This window comes from Somniosus microcephalus, chromosome 5 (assembly GCF_052327205.1).
Source record: "Somniosus microcephalus isolate GS21.2 chromosome 5, FLI_Smic_1.0, whole genome shotgun sequence".
Classification (NCBI taxonomy): Eukaryota; Metazoa; Chordata; class Chondrichthyes; order Squaliformes; family Somniosidae; genus Somniosus; species Somniosus microcephalus.
The window spans coordinates 179,954,127-179,975,818 of NC_140991.1; the positions used below are offsets into that span (position 1 = coordinate 179,954,127).

Below are 21,692 nucleotides of genomic sequence, written 5' to 3' on the forward strand. Positions count from 1 at the left end.
CTGCAAGTTCCCCTCCAAGTCACACATCATCCTGACTTGGACATATATCATTGCTGTTCCTCCATCATCTCGGGATCAAAATCCGGGAATTCCCTACCTGACACTAATATGGGTGCCTTATCACCACAAGAACTGCAGCAGGTCAAGAAAAGGGCCTACCACCATTGTGTCAGGGCAACTAGGGATGAGCAACAGATCTGGCCTTGCCAGCATTGCTCACATCCTGAGAACAAATTAAAAAGCTATTAATGGTAACATTTCTTATGAAATATTAAGGTATTCAAATACAATAATATTTATGCTGTAATAGTACAGTGTTGAGCTCATGTGTGGATTTGTTTTTGTTATAACGTATAACATTTTCTGCTACTATTTCGATTCTAGATTAATTTAACAGAGTTGAAAACTTTCCCCAACCCTCCAGTGGCAGTCACGAATGTTACTGCAGCAGTTATGGTGCTGTTGGCTCCAAAAGGCAAAGTATCTAAAGACAGAACTTGGAAGGCTTCTAAGGTCTTCATGGGAAAGGTGAAATAATTTTACTATTTAAAAATTGTTGCTTGATTGCAGTAGTTTGGATTTAAAAGGTTTAACAAGATAATCAGTCTACACAGTAGAGGAAAAGGATAAAATACCAGAGATACGAGGCAAAATAAAAATAAATCAAGGGGAGGAACTTACTAGATTTAATATAAATTAAATAATGAGACTGAAGATATAAAAATCTCCAGGACCTGATGGCTTCCACCCCAGGGTATTAAAAGCAGGTGAGTAAATTGTAGATCCATTAGTCATGATCTTCCAAAACTCTCTTGATTCAGGAATTGTCCCCTTAGATTGTAAAATTGCCAATGTCACTCCATTATTTGAGAAGGGTGGGAGAGTTAAAACCAGGAAATTATAGACCTATTAGTCCAACATCTGTTGTGGGGAAGTTACTGGAATCTGTTATTAGGGACAGAGGGAGTGAGCACTTGGACAAATAAGAACTGATCAGAGAGAGCCTGGATGGATTTGTAACGGTTAAGTCATGTCTAACTAACCTAGCTGAATTTTTTGAAGAGATCGCTAATATGGTAGATAAGGGAGTGTCTGTGGATATTATTTATATGGACTTCCAGAAGGCATTCGATAAGGTTCCACACAAGACTGTTGGGAAAAATTGAAACACATGGGGTTGATTTTCCTGGAGCCGTCAGGCGGGGTTTCAGGCGTGTGGAGGGGGAAAATCCCGATTTCAGGGGTCCCGACACCATCCCGCCCAAAGCCCGCCTCCACGTAAGTTTCAGGGGAGGCGGGTACCCGCCCCGCACTGGGACCCGCCGACTCGAGGCGGAAAGGGATTAGTGCCAATTAACTGCCTGTTAACAGGTAGTTAACAGGCAGTTTTTAGCCTAATCCCTATTTTGAGGGGTGTCGTGTGGGATTCCCGACGGCTCCAAACCACGCCAGGTTAGAGCACGCAGGCCGTCTGGTTGAAGGACTTGGAGGGGTCGCGATGTCGGTGTTCAGGTGAGTGATGGGTGCATGAGTGCAAAGGTAAGTGTGTTTGGTGTGTCTAAAGTGTGTAAAGATGTTTAAATTGCCTGTACTTACCTTAACAGCCTTTCTTCCTCTAGGTTTCAGGAGTCCATCACTCAGCCAGCACTGAAAGTAAAATGGCTGCGATCTGTCAAAAGTGACAGCCTTTAGCTTTCATTGCCGGTGAAACTTCTAACTGAGTCTGTGTAGAAGGACTCAGGTTAGAAGTCAGACTGTCAGTGTTTGACAGCTTCAAACAGCTGTGAAACACTGATATTTCATCTGTCAAGACCTCTTGACAGATGAAATTTCAGTCTGTGACGTTACCTGTTGCCGGGTGGCACTTAATTGGCCTGCTGAGCCCGCTGGGCGGGCTTAACAAGGTCAATCAAGGGAAAATTGCGTGGATTGGCTGAACGGCGATGTAGGCGGGACTAAAACCCGAAAGTTGTAGTCCCGCCTCCTTCCCGACAGCTTTATGAAAATCGACCCCATGGAATTAGAGACAACCTCTTGACCTGGGGAGGGAATTGGTTAGGAGGTAGGAGTTAGAGAGTAGGGATAATGGGTATGTACTCCAATTGGCAGGATGTGACTAGTGGTGTCCCCCAGGGATCTGTACTGGGGCCTCAGCTTTTCACTATATATTTATAAATGACTTGGATGAAGGAATAGAGAACCGTATATCCAAGTTTGCTGATGATACTAAGTTAGGTAGCACAGTAAATAGTATAGATGGGAGCAGAAAGTTGCACAGGGACATTGATAGATTAAGCAAGTGGGCAAAGCTGTGGCAGATGGAGTTCAACATGGGGAGTACAAGGTCATCCACTTTGGACCTAAGAAAGATAGATCAGAGTATTTTCTAAATGGTGAGAATTTAGGAACTGTGGAGGAGCAGAGAGATTTAGGGGTCCATGTATAAATATCACTAAAAACTAGTGGATAGGTACAAAAATAAGTTAAAAGGCTAACAGAATGTTATCTCAAGCGGGCTGGAATACCAAGGGGTGGCAGTTATGCTACAGTTGTATAAAGCTCTGGTGACTTGTTAGGAAACTTGAGGTGTGTGGTATAAAAGAGAATGTGACTGCATGGAGAGAAAGTTGATTAACAGGCAGGAAACAAATAGTTTAGGATAAATGGTTGTTGGCTGGATTGAAGAAGGATTGGAAGTGGTGTGACCCAGGGGTCAGTGCTGGGTACATTTTTGTTCTTGGTGTATATGTCGACAATTTGGACTTGGACATAGGGAGCACAATCATGAAATTTGTTGATGGTACAACAGTAAGGTACTGAACTGTAGTGTACTTTATCCGCTACTCATGATACAGTCTCCTCTACATTGGGGAGACCAAATGCAGATTGGGAGAATACTTTGTGGAACACTTCCATTCAGTCTGCAAGCGTGACCCTGAGCTTCCGGTCACTTGTCATTTTAATTCTCCGTCCCACTCCCACTCTGACCTCTCTGTCCTTGGCCTCCTACACTGTTCTAGTGAAGCCCAAGGAACAGCACCTCATCTTTCGAGTAGGCACTTTACAGTCTTCAGGACTCAACTTCAAGTTCAACAATTTCAAATCATAACCACTGCTCCCAATTTTCCAGACAGCACTGTTGGTAATGATTCTGCTATTGCCATTTACACCTCCTCTAGACCCATCTTTTTTTTCTTTACTTGTCCCATTGCTATCCCCGTTTGCTTTGCACCATCATCCTTTTGGTCATTTAATCTTTCCTGCCCTCCACCCTATCCCAGACCTTCCCTTTTCTTCTTTCCTCCCCTCCCCCCTTTCTCTGCCTCCGTACTTGTTTTAAACCTGTTACATCTCTAAATTTTCCAGTTCTGATGAAAGGTTTCTCTCTCCACAGATGCTGCCTGACCTGTTGTTTTTCACAGAATCACAGAATCACAGAAACCCCACAGTGCAGATAGAGGCCATTTCGGCCCATCGAGCCTGCACGACACATATCCCACCCGATCCCTGTAACCCCCACATATCCCACCCTATCCCCTTAACCCCACGTATTTAATCCCCCTAACACTAAGGGTCAATTTATCATAGCCAATCAACCTAACCCGCACATCTTTGGACTGTGGGAGGAAACCGGAGCACCCGGAGGAAACCCACGCAAACACGGGGAGAATGTGCAAACTCCACACAGACAGTCACCTGAGGCCGGATTCGAACCCGGGTCCCTGGCGCTGTGAGGCAACAGTGCTAACCACTATGCCACTGTGCCTCTACATTGGGGAGACCAAATGCAGATTGGTCTGATATAGTTGTGTAGCCTGAATGCTAGTTGGTTGCTAAGAAAGAAAGAATATAACATTTATATAGCTAATTTCATGTCTTCAGGACATCACAAAGAGCTTCACAGCCAATTATTATTTTTGAAATGTAGTCATTGTTGTTATTTGGGCAAATGCAGCAGCCAGTTTTCAAGGTCCCACACACAAAAAGTAAGTTAATGACCAGGTAATTTGCTTTGGTGTGTTGATTGAGGGATAACTGTTGGTCAGGAAACTGGGAGAGCTTATTGTTCTTCTTTGAATAATGCATTGGATCTTTTACATCGACTTGAGCAAGCAAATGGGGGCCTCGGTCTAATATCTCATCCAAAAGACATCACCGCTGATGGTGCAGCACTCCACCTGTACTGCACCAAAGTGTTATCTTAGATTATGTACTCTTTAGTCTTTAATGGGGCTTGAACCCATAATCTTCTGATTTAGAGAAAACATTGCTCCCCAACTGAGTCAAGCTGACACTAAATGGAAAGATGAGATTGATGGACTGAATTATGTACTTGTTTTTTATGATCTTTGTGTGCAGGAGAAAAGCAGATAATATATTAAGTTGATGCATATTATTTTGCATCTGCTGTAAATAATCAACTGGGGATGAATTATAGAAGGGGAATACTATATAGGCACAGGATGAAGTCATGTGATGAGATAATATATTTCACCATCAAAGGAAAAACTTTCTCATGGACTAGGCTGTTTTTAATGAACATCATGAAGCATCATTTTATTCTGAGCATGAACTAATATATATCATGAGTAATCAACCCATTCTGTTCAAAATAAAAATGTAAGATACTACACTGTCGGAGGTGCCGTCTTTTGGATGAGATATTAAACCAAGGCCCTGTCTGCTCTCTCAAGTGGGCGTAAAAGGTTCCATGGCACTATTTCAAAGAAGAGCTGGGGAATTCACCCTGGTGTCCTGGTCAGTATTTATCCCTCAACCAACACCTAAAAACAGATTATCAACAGATATGGTGATAGGATGAGATGAAGTAAGGTGGGAGGAGGCTCATGTGGAGCATAAACACCGGCATGGACCTGTTGGGCTGAATGGCCTGTTTCTGAGCTGTATAACTCAATTTTATAATGGGGGTAATTTTCAACTTACTGCTGGAGCATAAAATGAGAGTATAAGAAATGGAAAGGAAAATCAGGCGATGTCTATAACGGACGCCCGACCCAGTTTTACACTCCAATAGTAAGTTGACGATTACCTACAATGTTTTAAAAATCTGGGTTTCAAGTTCCACAAGATTGCCTATAAATAATGCTTTGGCTTTAAAAGGAGTTGGTCAGGCAATTCCAAGTTTGTGTAATTCTTTTCACTGTAGTAATGACAGTTATGTTTTGTGCTCTATATAACCTATTCCTCAGGTTGATGACTTCCTCCAAACTCTGATAAATTATGATAAAGAACACATCCCTGAAAATTCATTGAAAGTAGTAAAAGAACAATATCTGCAGGATCCAGATTTCAACCCTGATCTGGTTCGCACAAAGTCATTTGCAGCATCAGGTCTCTGTGCATGGGTTATTAACATCATCAGATTCTATGAGGTGAGAAATATGTTTTTAATTACAGTACTGCAGTCTTATATTAGTAATATAAAACAAATATTTTATTGACAGAAAAAAATTCCTGCATAAAATAATAACACTAATTATTAACCTATTTTAAATTAGTTCTGTAATTATGAACATATGTGAGTGTGTCCGTATGTACAGGATCTCTTATTTTTTTCTCCCATCTATTAATTAAAGAGTTTGGATAGTCTGCAGCTGAGGAAAAAGCATTTCTATACAAACTTATTTACTATATTGTGCCAACAATGAACTTCAAAAACTATGTTGAGTGAGTAAATTGCAGATTTGTTTGTCATAATTTTGCAAAGCTCTCTAGATTCAGGAATTGTGCCTCTAGATTGGAAAATGTATTATTCAAGAAGGGAGGGAGAAACTAGATAACTACAGATCCAACAGTTTAACATTAGTTGTGGGGAAGTTACTGGAATCTATCTTCAGGCAGTGAGTGACTGAGCACTTAGACAGGTATCAGTTGATCAAAGAGAGTCAGCATGGATTTGTGAAGGGTAGGTCATGTCTGACTAATTTAGATCTAGCAATATCACTCCTCCATACAGGCATACAGACACGCTGCTTGAGGAAGGTGTCCGACACATATTTTAAGAATTCCATTCCCTTTTCACCATATACTCTCTCCCTGCCCCAATCAGTGAGTACGGAACTAAAATCTCCTCGAACAGTAATTTTGTTGTTTCTGCTCATCTCCCTGATCTGTCTACAGATTTCCTCTTCCATTTTCCTCCCAAAATGAGGGGGAATGTCCAACCCTACCAATGTAGCCATCCCTTTTTATCTTTGATCTCTAACCATATTGACTCTGTCTGAAGTTCTGTTTTTATGTGCATCAGTCCAGCCAACAACATGTATTCTCTCCCTCACCAATAGGCCACCTCTCCTTCCTTCTTTCTTACCTGTTCTGTTCTTCTTAAAAATATTATAACCAGATAGGTTTATTTTACACTCCTGCCTGGCTTGCAGCTGAGCTTCTGTTAGTACTATTCAATCTATAACATAATTGCTTCTAATTACCCCAGCTTATTTCCCACACTCAATACGTGCACTGTATCTATTTTGGTTTGTATTTAAAGCTGCACCTTTTCTCTTGATATTTTTTGACCAAGCAAACCCTCATTTCTTTAGCTCTATTTTTTCCCTGCTTACAACCGGTTGATTTAATTTTCCTCCTCTGCTCCCTTTATTCTGCCTGCATGTTATCCTTTTTGTAAATTCTTTTTTTATTTGTATATTTACCTCAAATATTTCTGCCTTCACTACTTGCTGTTTTTGACTGTTTTATTTTCTTTGCTAGTTTAAATGGCTTTTTACTTTCCTATTTATCTGTTTTGCCAGTTCATTGGTTCCTTTCCTGATCAGATGTAGCCCATCCTTACGGAATAGCTTCCATCTTCCCCAGAACTGGTGTCAGTGCCCCGTAAAATGGAAATTTTCTTCCTGACACCATCCCTTTAGACATTTGTGAGCTTCCTATTTTTCTCTATTCTGGCATATGGCTGGGGAAGTAATCCAGAGGTTCTTAATCCTTCTTCCTAATATCCTAAACTCCTTTATAGACTTCAGGCCTTTTGTTTCCTATATTGTTGCCTCGCCCGTAGACTCTGATGATTAGCTGCTCTCCTTCCCTTTCCATAAACTTTTTCATCTTTCTGAAATGTCTTATTATATGTTCCTTTAAGGATTCCATTTATCTCCTAACATGTTTATGTTAGGATTTCACCACTGATGTTGCCTCTGATGATTCCCTGTGATTTTGCAACTAGTGCAGCTAATCAGAAAATCTACCCTTTCATTGGTCTTCCTATTCTTAATACAACCTGCTGGATGATTACGGTCCATAATTGTTTGTTCAGCCACACATGTTTCTAGTTCGGAGCTGTGAAGTTTTACTAGATTTAACAATGGACAGGTGAGTTCAACCCCAAAATACTATTACAGCACCGTCAGATAGCCTCAATCAAGCTTAGTCAGAACCGGAGAACACTCAGGGGGAAAAATTGGGTTGCTTTGCGCCTCCCGTTATAACAGGTTGCAAAGCAACGAGCGCCCGGGCGCGGCGCCTCCCGCGAAATTCAGCGGGAGGTTAGCGGCGGCACTAACCAGTAGCGGCCTGTGGTGCTGCGCCGGCAGTAATGATGTCATCACCGTACACAGCGCCCTGCTCTCGCCCCGGCCACGATCTTCGGGCGCGCCCCCTGACTTACTGCTGGACGCTATGTCCGACGGAGTCAGGGGGACCTACCTGTGGCCGGGGAGGCGCAATTTAAAGGCGAGGTGCGGGGTGGCCATTTTTGTTGCTGGCCGTCTGCCAGCACCTGCCTGCGCTCCCGTCCCAGCATCCTGAATGCGCCCCCCCCGGCAAAGTGCCGGCTGCGCTCCAAGAGCCCGGCACGTCTCTTGAGTGCCGTGCTCTTTTGCTGGCACACCGATCCCCAGGGGCCCAGCTGGGCCCCAGGTCGTGCTGCGCAAGACCCCTCCCCTTTAAGAAGGGGAGGAAGGCCTGCAGTACCGTGGTGCTGTGGCACATAGCGCCGCGATATTGACTCACAGCGCCCCAAGAGGGGTGCAGGGCACTTCCAGTAGCGCCCCGCTTCCCTCTTGGGGTACAACCACTCAAGTTCCGGCGTGGGGGTGTGAAAAGTAGCGCCCCGGCGATATTTTACTTTCTGTTCATATTTATTTCCTGTAGTCTTAGGTTATTCAATGTCCGATCTGATTAGCTTCCTATTACTTCTTTATTCAGCATTTCAACCTGAGGTCACAACTTCACCAACTTTCCATCTCACAAAGGAATTATTATCATGAATAGGGTGCTTTTTTAGACTAAAAGGCAATTTTACAATTTGTGCTCCCAATGGCCAAGGATGTGTTCCAGTAGCATCAGCTGGTAAAATTATCCCTTAAATGTTGCTTCATTCGTGTATTTGAAAGTATATAAAAATAAGAACTTGAAAGCATGTAGAAAAGAACATTATGGGGCTGAGATATCCCTTGTTCTTTTTTTGCACACTGGCTGATGCATTTAGGTCAAATTTTCATCTGTTCTATTATAAAGAAGTTGCTAACCTAACATATTAGAAGTTCAACTCTCAAGAAGATGTACAACCTCAACAATTTCTGCATATGATTTGTTGCTTGCATTAGTCATTGGTATTGCATTTACAGTGGTACAGCATTGTAGTGCTTACAGTACTGGACAAGCAACCCAGAGGTTGTGAGTTCAAATCCCACCATGGCAACTTGTGAAATTAATTCAATAAATCTATTAATATTTGGACTAGCACCAGCAAATGACCATGAAAGCTGCCAGATTGTTGTAATAATAAAATTGGTTCACCAATGTCCTTCAAGGAAGAGAACCTGCCAACTCTACCTGGTGTGGCCTACAGGTGACTCCAGGCCTATAATACATGCTTGCCTTTCAATGCCCTCTGAAGTGGCTGAGAACGCCACAAAGATGTAAAAACAATTGCTTAAGAAAGCCCACCACCACCTTCTCAGACCAATTACGGATGGACAATAAATGTTTGAAAGAATTATTCGAAAATTGCTCACATTTTGAGAAAAAAAAATGTTAAGTTATTAAGTGCATTTTATTATCACTGCTAGGTGTACTGTGATGTGGAACCAAAGCGCCAGGCTCTAACCCAAGCAAATGCTGAGTTGGCAACAGCCACTGAAAAGCTGGAAGCCATCAGAAAGAAACTTTCAGTAAGTACTTCAGAGTAACACACTTTAAGGATGTAAGTAAATGTGAAGCAAACAATAAACAAGATTTGGTCAATTAAGCCCATTCCCTCCACAGACCATATCCAATTTGCATTATAAGGACTCTAACCCATTCAATTTTATAAGTAATGCAGCCAACTACAGGTAAAAGCTTCAGAAAGATAAAGTTCCTCCCTGTCTCTTGAAAGGGAGGAGAAGGGGAAGAGGTGGGGTGGGAAGGAACTGGGAAAGAGGATGGGAGCTGAGGGAAGAATGGGAGGAGCTAGGACCAAAATCCAGACAGGACTACCTTGACAACACGAAAAAAGGTGGGAGCCGGATTAAAGGGACTGAAAACCACAAAGATTACATTAAATATCTCACTGAAGACCTCGGCTGAAACCAAGATCTTCAGCAGGTAAGTGCTGGAGGGAAAAATAGAGGAAGAGGAGACCGCTACAAAGCAATTTTCTTCCTCCAGCAGGAGACTTTGAGGCCTTCCTGCCACTACCACAGAGACTACCTCCAGACCCAAGATTCTGGCCATTGTTTTGAATGGATTGAAAATCATGGCCTGCGCACACACTGTTTCCCAAAAAGTGCTCCCAAAAGGCAAGCGTGCGACAGGAAAATAATACTTGCATCTTGTCAGATGATATGCATAGTGATGATTTTGAATGTTACTGTAAAACTTGAGTTGAATCACTAGAGAGGCATAGTACTGCCTGGAAATGCTACTGCGGACAGTCTTTTGATTACTTTTAAGTATGAACAGATGTTGGAAAGAGAAAATTGTGTGTGTATTCAGGGTAATATTGAGGGACAATGATCCTGAATCTACAGTTAGTAATAGTGATGAAACAGTGAGCATGTCTGTTGATTATCTAAGGAATGCATACATAGGTATAATTATGATACATCTTCACAGTGTGTAATCTCTACAGATAATCACAGCTTTTCAGTTCTACCATTAAAGCCTTGGTGACTAAATTAGGTCAGGTACTGCTGAGTCATAGATGTTTTCCACTTTATGTAACTTGAGAGTCTGATTAACAGAAAGTAATATTGACTTTTACATTTTGGAGCAGATTTTCCTTTTTACTGCAATGGCAGTAGATCTTCCATGGGGCAAGACCTGCACCCACTATTTGCACATGTTTGAAATGACCACAGGCTTGAAATGACCACAGCCTATTTCCTGAGTTCACGGTCTTTTACATAGTGAGAATGGACACTGGGGCCATTTACACTGCCGGGGCACCTACTTCACATGGGGTGGTCTAATTGCTGTGGAACCTTTCTCAAACTTTTTTGGTTGAAGGACCCCTTTTCAAATCGATTAGTTATCACGGGCCCCCCCATCTAAATTATAATGCTATATTATACTCATAATATGAAAGAGCTGCATTTAAAGTGTTTTAATAATGCTTTTAAGAAAACAGCTAATTACTTATAGATCAGTGAGATGAATGTGTCTGCTTCTCACACCTATTCTGGGTACTCCACAACAACAGATGGCCACTATAGAAACGTAGAAACATAGAAGATAGGAGCAGGAGTAGGCCATTCGGCCCCTCGAGCCTGCTCCACCATTCAATGCGATCATGGCTGATCATCCAAATTCAGTACCCGGTCCCTGCTTTCTCCCCATACCCCTTGATCCCTTTAGCCTTAAGAAATATATCTAACTCCTTCTTGAATATATTTAATGAACTGGCCTCCACTGCCTTCTGTGGTAGAGAGTTCCACAGGTTCACCACTCTCTGGGTGAACAAATTCCTCCTTATTTCTGTCCTAAATGGTCTACCGTTTATCCTTCGACTGTGTCCCCTGGTCCTGGACTCCCCGACCATCGGGAACATCCTTCCTGCATCTAGTCTGTCCAGTCCTGTCAGAATTTTATAAGTTTCAATGAGATCACCTCTCATTCTTCTAAACTCCAGCGAGTACAAGCCCAATCGACCCAATCTCTCCTCATACGTCATTCCTGCCATCCCAGGTATCAGCCTGGTGAATCTTTGCTGAACTCCTTCCATGGCAAGAACATCCTTCCTCAGATAAGGCGACCAAAACTGCACACAATACTCAAGATGTGGTCTCACCAAGGCCGTGTACAACTGCAGCAAGACATCCTTGTTCCTGTACTCAAAGCCTCTCGCTACGAAGGCCAACATACCATTTACCTTCTTAACCGCCTGCTGCACCTGCATGCTTACCTTCAGCGACTGGTGCACAAGGACACCCAGGTCTCGTTGCACTTCCCCTTCTCCCAATCTATTGCCATTTAGATAATAATCTGCCTTCCTGTTTTTGCCACCAAAGTGGACAACCTCACATTTATCCACGTTATATTGCATCTGCCATGTTTCTGCCCAATCACCCAACATGTCCAAATCATCCTGGAGTTTCTTGACATCCTCCTCACAGCACACACGCCCACCCAGCTTTGTGTCGTCTGCAAATTTGGAGATATTACATCTAATTCCCTTGTCCAGATCATTAATACATATTGTGAATATCTGGGGTCCAAGGACCGATCCCTGCGGTACCCCACTAGTCACTGCCTGCCACTTGGAAAAAGACCCGTTTATTCCAACTCTTTGCTTTCTGTCTGCCAACCAGTTCTCTATCCAAGTCAATACCTTGCCCCCAATCCCATGTGCCTTAACTTTACACGCTAATCTCTTAAGCGGGACCTTATCGAAGGCCTTCTGAAAGTCCAGATACACCACATCCACTGGTTCTCCCTTATCTATTTTACCAGTTACATCCTCAAAAAATTCCAGTAGATTAGTCAAGCACGATTTACCTTTTGTGAATCCATGTTGACTTTGTCCGATCCTGTCACTGTTTTCCAAGTGCTCTGCTATTACATCTTTTATAATGGACTCTAGCATTTTCCCCACTACCAATGTCAGGCTTACTGGTCTGTAATTCCCCGTTTTCGCTCTACAACCTTTTTTGAATAGTGGGGTAACATTAGCTACCCTCCAATCCATGGGTACTGTTCCAGATTCTGAATGTTGGAAGATGATCAGCAATGCATCTACTATTTCTAGGGCCACTTCCTTAAGTACCCTAGGATGTAGATTATCAGGCCCTGGGGATTTATCGACCTTCAATCCCATCAATTTCCCTAACATCATTTCCCTACAAATACTGATTTCTTTCAGTTCCTCCCTTTCATCAGACCCTATGTTCCCCGGCATCTCTGGGAGGTTATTTGTGTCCTCCTTTGTGAAGACAGAACCAAAATATGTATTTAGTTGGTCTGCCATTTCTTTGTTGCCCATTATAAATTCCCCTGATTCTGACTGCAAGGGACCTACGCTTGACTTCACCAATCTTTTTCTCTTCACATATCTATAAAAGCTTTTACAGTCAGTTTTTATGTTCCCTGCAAGCTGACTATCATATTCTATTTTCCCCTTCTTAATTAATCCCTTTGTCTTCCTTTGTTGAATCCTAAATTGCTCCCAATCCTCAGGATTGTTGCTTTTTCTGGCCAATTTATATGTCCTCTCCTTGGATCTTATGCTATCCCTAATTTCCCTTGTTAGCCACGGTTGAGTCACCTTTTTTGTTTTATTTTCATGCCAAACTGGGATGAACAAATTCTGTAGTTCATCCATGCGGTCTTTGAATGTTTGCCATTGCCTATCCACCATCAACCCTTTGAGTGACATTCCCCAATCAATCATACCCAACTTGCGCTTCAGACCATCGTAGTTTCCTTTATTTAAATTTAGGACCCTAGTCTCTGAGTCAACTACTTCATTCTCCATCTTAATGAAGAATTCGATCATATTATGATCGCTCCAACCCAAGGAGCCTCGTACAACAAGATTGCTAATTAATCCTTTCTCGTTACATAATACCCAGTTTAAGATGGCCTGATCTCTGGTTGGTTCCTCGACATATTGGTCCAGGAAACCATCCTGTAAACACTCCAGGAATTCCTCCTCCACAGTATTGTTACTAATTTGGTTAGCCCAATCTATATGTAGATTAAAGTCACCCATGATGACTGCTGTGCCCTTATTGCACGCTTCTTTAATTTCCCTTTTAATGCCATCCCCAACCTCCGCCTTACTGTTTGGAGGTCTATATACCACTCCCACTAATGTTTTCTGCCCCTTGGTATTTCTCAATTCTACCCATACAGATTCCACATCATCAGAGCTAATATCCTTCCTTGCAATTGTGTTAATCCCTTCTTTAACCAGTAATGCTACCCCACCTCCCTTTCCTTTTTGCCTATCTTTCCTGAATATCGAATACCCCTGGATGTTGAGTTCCCAGCCTTGGCCATCCTTGAGCCACGTTTCCGTAATCCCAACCAAATCATATTCGTTTACCTCTATTTGCGCAGCCAATTCATCCACCTTATTACGAATGCTCCTCGCATTAAGACACAAAGCCTTCAGGCTTATTTTTTTAACGCTCTTAGACCTATTAGAATTATTATTTACTGTGGCCATGTTTGATTTAAACTGTTGATTTCTCTGACTGCCACTTTTGTTTTTCTCCTTCCTTTCTTTTGTTTTTATCCTTGTTTCCCTTTCCTCTGTCCCCCTGCTCAGGTTCCCAACCCCCTGCCATCTTAGTTTAAACCCTCCCCCAGAGCACTAGCAAACACTCCCCCTAGGACATCGGTTCCAGCCCTGCCCAGGTGCAAACCGTCCAGTTTGAACTGGTCCCACCTCCCCCAGAACCGGTTCCAATGTCCCAGGAACTTGAATCCCTCCCCATTGCACCATTCCTCTAGCCACGTATTCATCTGAAATATCCTTCCATTTCTACTCTGACTAGCACATGGCACTGGTAGCAATCCTGAGATTACTACCTTTGAGGTCCTATTTTTTAATTTACCTCCTAACTCCCTATATCCAGCTTTTATGACCTCATCCCGGTTTTTACCTATATCGTTGGTACCTATATGCACCACGACAACTGGCTGTTCACCCTCCCCTTCCAAAATGTTCTGCAGCCGCTCTGAGACATCCTTGACCCTTGCACCAGGGAGGCAACACACCATCCTGGAGTCTCGTTTGCGGCCGCAGAAACGCCTATCTATTCCCCTTACAATAGAATCCCCTATTACTATAGCTCTACCCCTCTTTTTCCTCCCGTCCTGTGCAGCAGAGCCACCCCTGGTGCCAGGAAGTTGGCTGCTGCTGCCTTCCTCTGATAAGCCATCCCCCCCAACAGTACTCAAAGTGGTGTATCTGTTTGAGAGGGGGATGTCCACAGGGGACCCCTGCACTACTTGCCTGTGCCTAGTACTCTGCCTGTTGGTCACCCCTTCCCTTTCTGCCTGTCCAACCTCTACCTGCAGTGTGTCCAACTCCCTAAACGTGCTATTCACGACGTCCTCAGCATCATGAACGCGCCAGTATGCATCCAATCGCAGCTCCAGTGCCGCAATGCGGTCTGTCAGTAGCTGCAGCTGGATACACTTCCTGCACACGTAGTTGTCAGGGACACAGAAAGTGTCCCTGAGTTCCCACATAACGCAGGAGGAGCATACCACGTGGCCGGGCTGTCCTGCCATGACTTACCCTTTAATTAATTGAAATTAAATTAAATCAAATCAATCCCACCAATTACACTACAGTTAAATGGTTTACCAACAGTCCCTGCTACACCAGAGAGACCTTAGTAACTATAAACCACAGAGTTAACATTTAAAAAGAGAGAAATACTCACCAATCAATCACTTACCTGCTTTCTGGTGACGTCACACTTCGATTACTTTTTACTTCTCTCCCTCCCTCTGAGCTCGGAGACTGCAGATTAGTACGCCTACCTGGTCTCGGAGCCGCTTTTTAAACTGCTGCCGCTCAGCCGCCTCGTTCCCTCGCAGGTCCGCCTGCCTGCCACCGCTGCTCTGAGGCCTACCTGGTCTCGGAGCCGCTTTTTAAACTGCTGCCGCTCAGCCGCCTCGTTCCCTCGCAGGTCCGCCTGCCTGCCGCCGTTGCTCTGAGGCCTACCTGGTCTCGGAGCCGCTTTTAACCCGCCGCCTCGGTCGCCTCGTTCCTCGCAGGTCCGCCTGCCTGCCGCCGTGTATTAGCCACTTAATGCTGGACAATTTTTAAAGCTGTCAGCAGGCTGGTCTCTGATCACGTGTTGGGAGGATGGCACAGGGTCGCAGCACCAGGGAGAGGAATTGTCTCGACCGACAGGGGCCTAGAAATTCAGTATAGCCACTTTTGGGGCGGTAAAGTCGGGTGGGCGCTAAAGTTAGCGCCCGCCGGAAAGTGGAGGCCACTTCGCCGAAATTCAGTAGCTTTTGCCAAGGAGTTTGGGCGAGCGCTGAAACTGGCGTTGCACTCCTATCTTTAGGCGCTAAGCCGGCGGTGCGGACTGATAACGCCGAGGCCGGGCGCAGCGCAGGTGCGGTCATGTTTTGATTGACAGCAGACACCCTGACGCCGGCCAGCTCTTAAAGGGGGAAGGGTCGACTTTGTCTGCAGCCACGCCCTGGATAGTGGAGCCCTGCAGCTAGGCCTGAACACTGCTGGTGGACCCAAATAGCGCCTGAAGCCATGCAGAAGGCCCGTGAATGAGCGCAGCGCTTCTCAGAGCATGCTTTGAGGGTGCTGCTTAGGGGGTTGGAAAAGAACAGAGAGATCTTGTGCCCGGACAGTGGCAAGAAGGCTCCCAGGAGGCAGTACAGGAGAGCCTGGAGGGAAATCGCCCAGAGGGTGTCAGCCAACAGCGATGTCCCCAGGACTGGTGACCAATGCCGCAAGAAGTACAACGACCTCAGTCGGTTGGTCAGGGTGAGTACCCTTTCCAGTGTCCTCCTCATCCTTGCATGTGCACCTCACATTATGGGCAAAGGGACCTCAAAGGCCTAATGGCCAGCCCTCCTCCCGCAGCTATGGCACTGGCATGATCATCAATAGCACTCTCTGCACTTAACACACTGGCCAAGCTATTCGACCATGGGAGGCAGTGCACACAACAACAGGGCACCACACTGTACTTAGAGGCCGTCCTTTCTCTTGCAGGCCAAGCTGGCGCGGAATTTGAAGAGCCAGACTGTCACTGGGGGAGGCCGTGCCCAGTTCCAGGAGCTCAGTCAGCTGGAGGAGAGCGTGGCTCGACTCATGCGTGGCCGGGTGACTGGCCCCGTTGCTATTGGAGATGCCGACCCTGTGCTGGGACCCAATGGTAAGGACATGACCGTTTGGACCTCTCTGGTTCCCCTTGCGCTTCAGATCTACATCCTTTGCCACTGTCCCACCAATGCGCATAATGGCACCACTCATGCCTCCCTCGCTGACGCCCTGTCCTCACTCTAAAGCTACTCTTGTGCCTTCCTGCTTTCAGCTGGTGAGGAGGAGGTCCCTGAAGCTGAGAGTGCCAGTCCCTCGGAAGAGGAGGACGACGAGGACCAAGAGGAAGGCGGCACATCGGTGGAACCCTCATCCGCGCCAGGGGATAGCAATGGAGGGGACACGTCTTGCCTGGAGGAGAGCCAGGGGGAAGTGTTTCAGGGGGGTGTAGCTCCTGGGCCCAGTGGCGTCCAGGCACGCGGGAAGGGTCGGGCAGCACGGCTGCCTTCTCCCCAGAGGGGGGAAGTGTTGCAGGGGAGGGCAGTTCCTGGGCCCAGTGGCGTCCAGGCACGCGGGAAGGGTCGGGCAGCACGGCTGCCTTCTCCCCAGAGGGGGGAAGTGTTGCAGGGGAGGGCAGTTCCTGGGCCCAGTGGCGTCCAGGCATGCGGGAAGGGTCAGGCAGCACGGCTGCCTTCTCCCCAGAGGGGGGAAGTGTTGCAGGGGAGGGCAGTTGCTGGGCCCAGTGGCATCCAGGCACGCGGGAAGGGTTGGGCAGCTCGGCGGCCTTCTCCCCAGAGGGAGAGTCCGCCCTCCAGTCCGGAGACGGTCCTCGCCCAGGAGGTGCGCCTCCTTGATGAAATGTCTGCGGCCTCGGAGCGGCGCCACAATGAGTTCATGGGGGTTGTGGGACAGTTGCCTCAGGCCATTGAGTCCCTGGCTCATAGTGTGGCCAATTTCGGGGACTCACAGGCCAGGGGTGTCGAGCAACTCGCGGCAGCACAGGCCAGGGGTGTCGACCAACTCGCGGCAGCACAGGACGCAAGTCGCGAGTTCATGAGTGGTGCCGTCCAGACACTGGCTGATCTGACGCGGGCACAGACCAGGGCAGTTCGCGCACTCACTTCTGCCGCACTCGCTGTGTCACGGAAGCATCGCCAGGGCACCCGCCGCCCTGCTGCAGCACAGCGGTCTGGCCTTCACCAGATTGCTGCGCTTGCTGCAGTGCCAGCCTGGCCGAGTGCCAGTGTCTCTGCCGACCAGCGAGCGCCTGGCATCAGCCAGCTTGCCCCCATTGCTGCAGCCGCCACTGCCACTCCCCCAGCCAAGGTGCGACGAGCTGCTGGAGAGACTGATGCTGGCCAGCTGCAGCAGTCAGCAGCCGGCCCCTCCAGGGCCGGACCTCGTCTAGGCCGACCCCCAAGGGCATCTGCCGTCACGCATTGTGCCCCTCAGGAGCCTTCCCCCAGCCTTGCAACACCCACAGGGCCCAGGTTGAGGCGGAGCAACAGGTCGGGCAGGGGCCGGAGAAGCCTGCACAAGGTCTTGCCCTCTCGGCACACCAAGTAGAGTGTGTTGCCAACTGTTTTTTTTATATGGGGGTGTTTGTGTTCTGGAGGCGGGGGGCTTATTTTGGTAAGGCCGAAGATGAAGGCAAATGTTTTTTTATATGGGGGTGTTTGTGTTCTGGAGGGGGGGGGCTTATTTTGGTAAGGCCGAAGATGAAGGCCAATTGGATGGACGATTTTTGTTATTCCTCCCCAGGTTGTGGGAGTGAGATATGTTTTTGACTGTCTTTTGGGGGTCTTGTCTGTTTTTCTGTTTCATGTGGGAAGGGCCCTGAGTTTGTTAAATAAAGCTTTTTATTTATTCAGCTTGTCCAGGTGTCATGTTTCAAGTGGTTGTTGCGTTAACCGGCTGAGGGCTTGCGGAACGGCTGCATTCAGGTGCGTTCATTGCCACAAGCCATTCCCTGACAGGGGGCCTAGAAGTGTCGTTCAATAAGCCGCCGGCGGACGGCCCTTGGACCTTGTGGCTCCCTCCTGGGCTGGTACTCCTCCTCCTCCTCCTCCTCCTCATGGTCCTCCTGCTCGTCCTCCTGAGGTGGTGGTCCAACGCGAGGTGGCAGTGCCTGAGTCCTGCGGATAGCCAGGTTGTGCAGCATGCAGCAAACGACGACGAACTGGGAGACTCTATCCGGCGAATACTGTAGAGATCCGCCGGAACGATCCAGGCAGCGGAACCGTTGCTTGAGGACGGCAATCGTTTGCTCTATGATGTTCCTTGTGGCTTGATGGCTTTCGTTGTATGCCTCCTCCGCAGGGGTCCTGGGCGCGCGGAGCGGGGTCATGAGCCATGTACACAAAGGGTAGCCCTTGTCCCCAATAAGCCATCCCCTTGGTGGAGGCTGTGCCTCGAACATGTCAGCCACAGTAGTCTGGCGCAGGATAAATGCATCGTGGCTGCTTCCTGGAAAGCAGGCATTGACAGCTAGGATGCGCTGCCTGTGGTCACACACCAGCTGTACATTGAGGGAATGGTAGCCCTTCCGGTTGCGGTAATCCTCGGCATTGTCGATAGGTGCCCGCATAGCCACATGCGTGCAGTCAATGGCGCCCTGCACCATGGGGAAGCCGGCGATCCTGGCAAATCCGACTGCACGCTGCTCCTGCCTCTCTAGGGTCATGGGGAAGGAGATGAATTGGTGTCTCCTTGCGAAAAGGGCATCGGTGACCTGCCGGATGCAGCGATGCACGGCAAACTGGGAGATGTTCGCTATGTCCCCAGCAGCGGCTTGGAAGGAGCCGCTTGCATAAAAGTTCAGAGCCACCGTGACCTTCACTTCCACCGACAGAGACGTCCTGCACATCAGCTGTGGACGCAGATCTCTGTGAAGCAGCTGGCAGATCTCTGCAACCACCTCCCTTCTGAAGCGCAGCCTCTTAACACAATGCGCGGCAGTCATGGTGAGATAGGACACCTGCTGCCGGTATTCCCTGAGTGGGTAAGGCCTACGTTGCCGACGCCTGATGGCCCCTCTGCGTCTAGGCATGGCTGGCCCTCTCACGCAGCGTCTGCGAGCCCTTCGCACATAATGCTGGAACTGAGGGTTGGAACCCCATGCAGCCCCCATAATAAACTTGCAAACAGTGAAATCACAATGAGTCAAATTTCAAAGCTCTGGCCAGAAGCCAAAAATACCTCTCCTATGTTGTCCCAAATCAGTAAGGTCTGTTCCTTGGTCTCTGTCCAGAAATCCAAAGCACTAAAGTCATTGCAGCAAAATGGCTGGCCTTTATAGTTCAGTGTAAGTGCCCTTTAATTAGCGCTCCCCGAGGCCCGCAGGGCCTCTGCTGCGTTCCACTTCACAGTTCTTAACAGCGCCACGCCCACATTGGGCAGGCGCCACTGAATTTCCGGTTTGGGGCGCACAAACAGCGTTGCACGACGAAATGACGTCATAAGCTGCGCGCGCAGCTGAGCGGGCGCAAACACTTTGCGCCGGCGCTAAATGTCAACTGAAGTTGGGCGTAGGCGCAGATCGGCCTGCGCCCGGGCGCTAAGTGCCTAGCGCTGGAAATCTACCCCTCTTATGGCGTTAACGGCTGGCGAACGCAACTGAATTTCTAGGCCAGGGAGTGCTCATTGCAAAGTGAGTGAGAGCTGTGGGCCTCTGTGAGGAGGCGGGCCCAGCCATTGAGAATAATTCGCAAGAACTGACTCAGTGTCGGTTTTATAAAGAGGAGCAGGCTTGAAATTACCTGATTCTATGATAAATGAAACTGCTGAACAGTTTCACAAATCAGGCTGACTTTTGGTACCATCAACATATTGGATAAGACATAATGGGCTAGAAATTCAGTATAGCCACTTTTGGGGCGGTAAAGTCGGGCGGCCGCTAAAGTTTGCGCCCGGCGCAAAGTCGAGGCCACTTCGCCGATATTCAGTAGCATCACCCTAAGAGGTTGCTGCAGCGCTAAAACTGGCGATGCACGACTATCTTTAGGCGCTAAGCCGGCGGTGCTGAGCGATAACGGCGAGGCCGGGCGCAGCGCGGGTGCAGTCATTTCTTGATTGACGGCAGACCCGCTGGCGCCGGCCATCTCTTAAAGGGGGAAGGGTCGAGTTGTTTGGCTGCCACGCCCTGGACACTGCAGCCCTCCAGCTAGGCCTGAGCACTGCTGCTGCACCTATTTAGCGACCAGGACGATGCAGAAGGCCCGGGAAAGAGCGCAGCGCTTTACTGAAGCTGACCTGAGGCTGCTGGTTCACGCTGTGGAGCGAAGACGCCATATTTTGTTTCCAGACAGTGGCAAGAAGCCGGTGACCAGCGTCTTCCGCAAAGCCTGGAGGGATGTCTCCAACAGGGTGACATCCAACAGTGTGGTTGGCAGGACTCCTGTACAATGCAGGAAGAAGTTTAATAACCTCACTAGGATTGTCAGGGTGAGTACCCTTTCCAGTGTCCTCCTCATCCTTGCATGTGCACCTCACATTATGGGCAAAGGGAGCTGAAAGCCCTAATGGCCAGCCCTCATCCAGCAGCTATGGGACTGGCATGACCATCAATTGCACATTCTGCACTTTACACACTGTACAAGCTATTCCACCATGGGAGGCTGTGCAGACAAGATCAGGGCTACACACCGTACTTAGAGGCCATCCTTTCTCTTGCAGGCCAAGCTGGCTACCAACAAACGTAGCCAGCTTGTGACCGGGGGAGGCGGGCCTCAGCACCAGGAGCTCACCGACCTAGACCAGCGCGTGGAGCGCATCATGGGAGTCCGTGTCATTGGCCCCGTTGCCACTGGAGATGCCGACCCTGTTCTGGGCACCAATGGTAAGGACATGACCTTTTGGACCTCTCTCGTTCCACTTGCGCATCAGATCAACATCCTTTGCCACTGTCCGACCAATGCGGGGAATGGCACCACTCATGCCTCCCTCGCTGACGCCCTGTCCTCACTCTAAAGCTACTCTTGTGCCTTCCTGCTTTCAGATGGTGAGGCGCCAAGTGAGGAGGAGGTCCCTGAAGCTGCCAGTGTCAGCCCCTCGGAAGAGGAGGAGGAGGAGGAGGAGGAAGAGGAAGGCGGCCCATCAGTGGCACCCTCTGCCGCGCCAACCCATGGCGATGTAGGGGACACGTCTTCCCTGGAGGGGAGCCGGGGGGAAGGGTCGGAGGGGAGTCCACTTCCTGGGCCCAGCGGCCTGCAGCAACGCGGGAGGGGTGGGGAAGCTCGGCGGCCTTCTCCCCAGAGGGTGAGTGCGGCCTCCAGTCCAGCGACGGTCAGCGCAGAGGAGGTGCGCCTCCTCGAGGAAATGGCCGTCGACTCGGAGCGCAGGCACACGGAGCTCATGGGGGTAGTGGCACGGATGCCTGACGCCATAGAGCCCTTGGCTAAGAGTGTCAAGGAATTCGGGGCATCACAGGCCAGGAGCCTGGAGGAATTCGGGGCAGCTCAGGCCAGGAGTCTGCAGGAAGTCGGTG

General features: G+C 48.0%; 1 protein-coding gene across 1 annotated transcript in view; it reads left to right on the forward strand.

Moving 5' to 3' along the window:
• Positions 1-5,218: 5,218 nt before the first annotated feature.
• The window catches only part of LOC147117455 (dynein axonemal heavy chain 11-like), a 224,177-nt gene continuing 207,703 nt past the window's right edge, over positions 5,219-21,692 (forward strand). The window contains exons 1-2 of the mRNA XM_085988452.1: positions 5,219-5,393; positions 9,045-9,146. The gene's annotated coding sequence lies outside the window, so the exon portion shown is untranslated. The remainder of the gene's footprint in view (positions 5,394-9,044; positions 9,147-21,692) is intronic.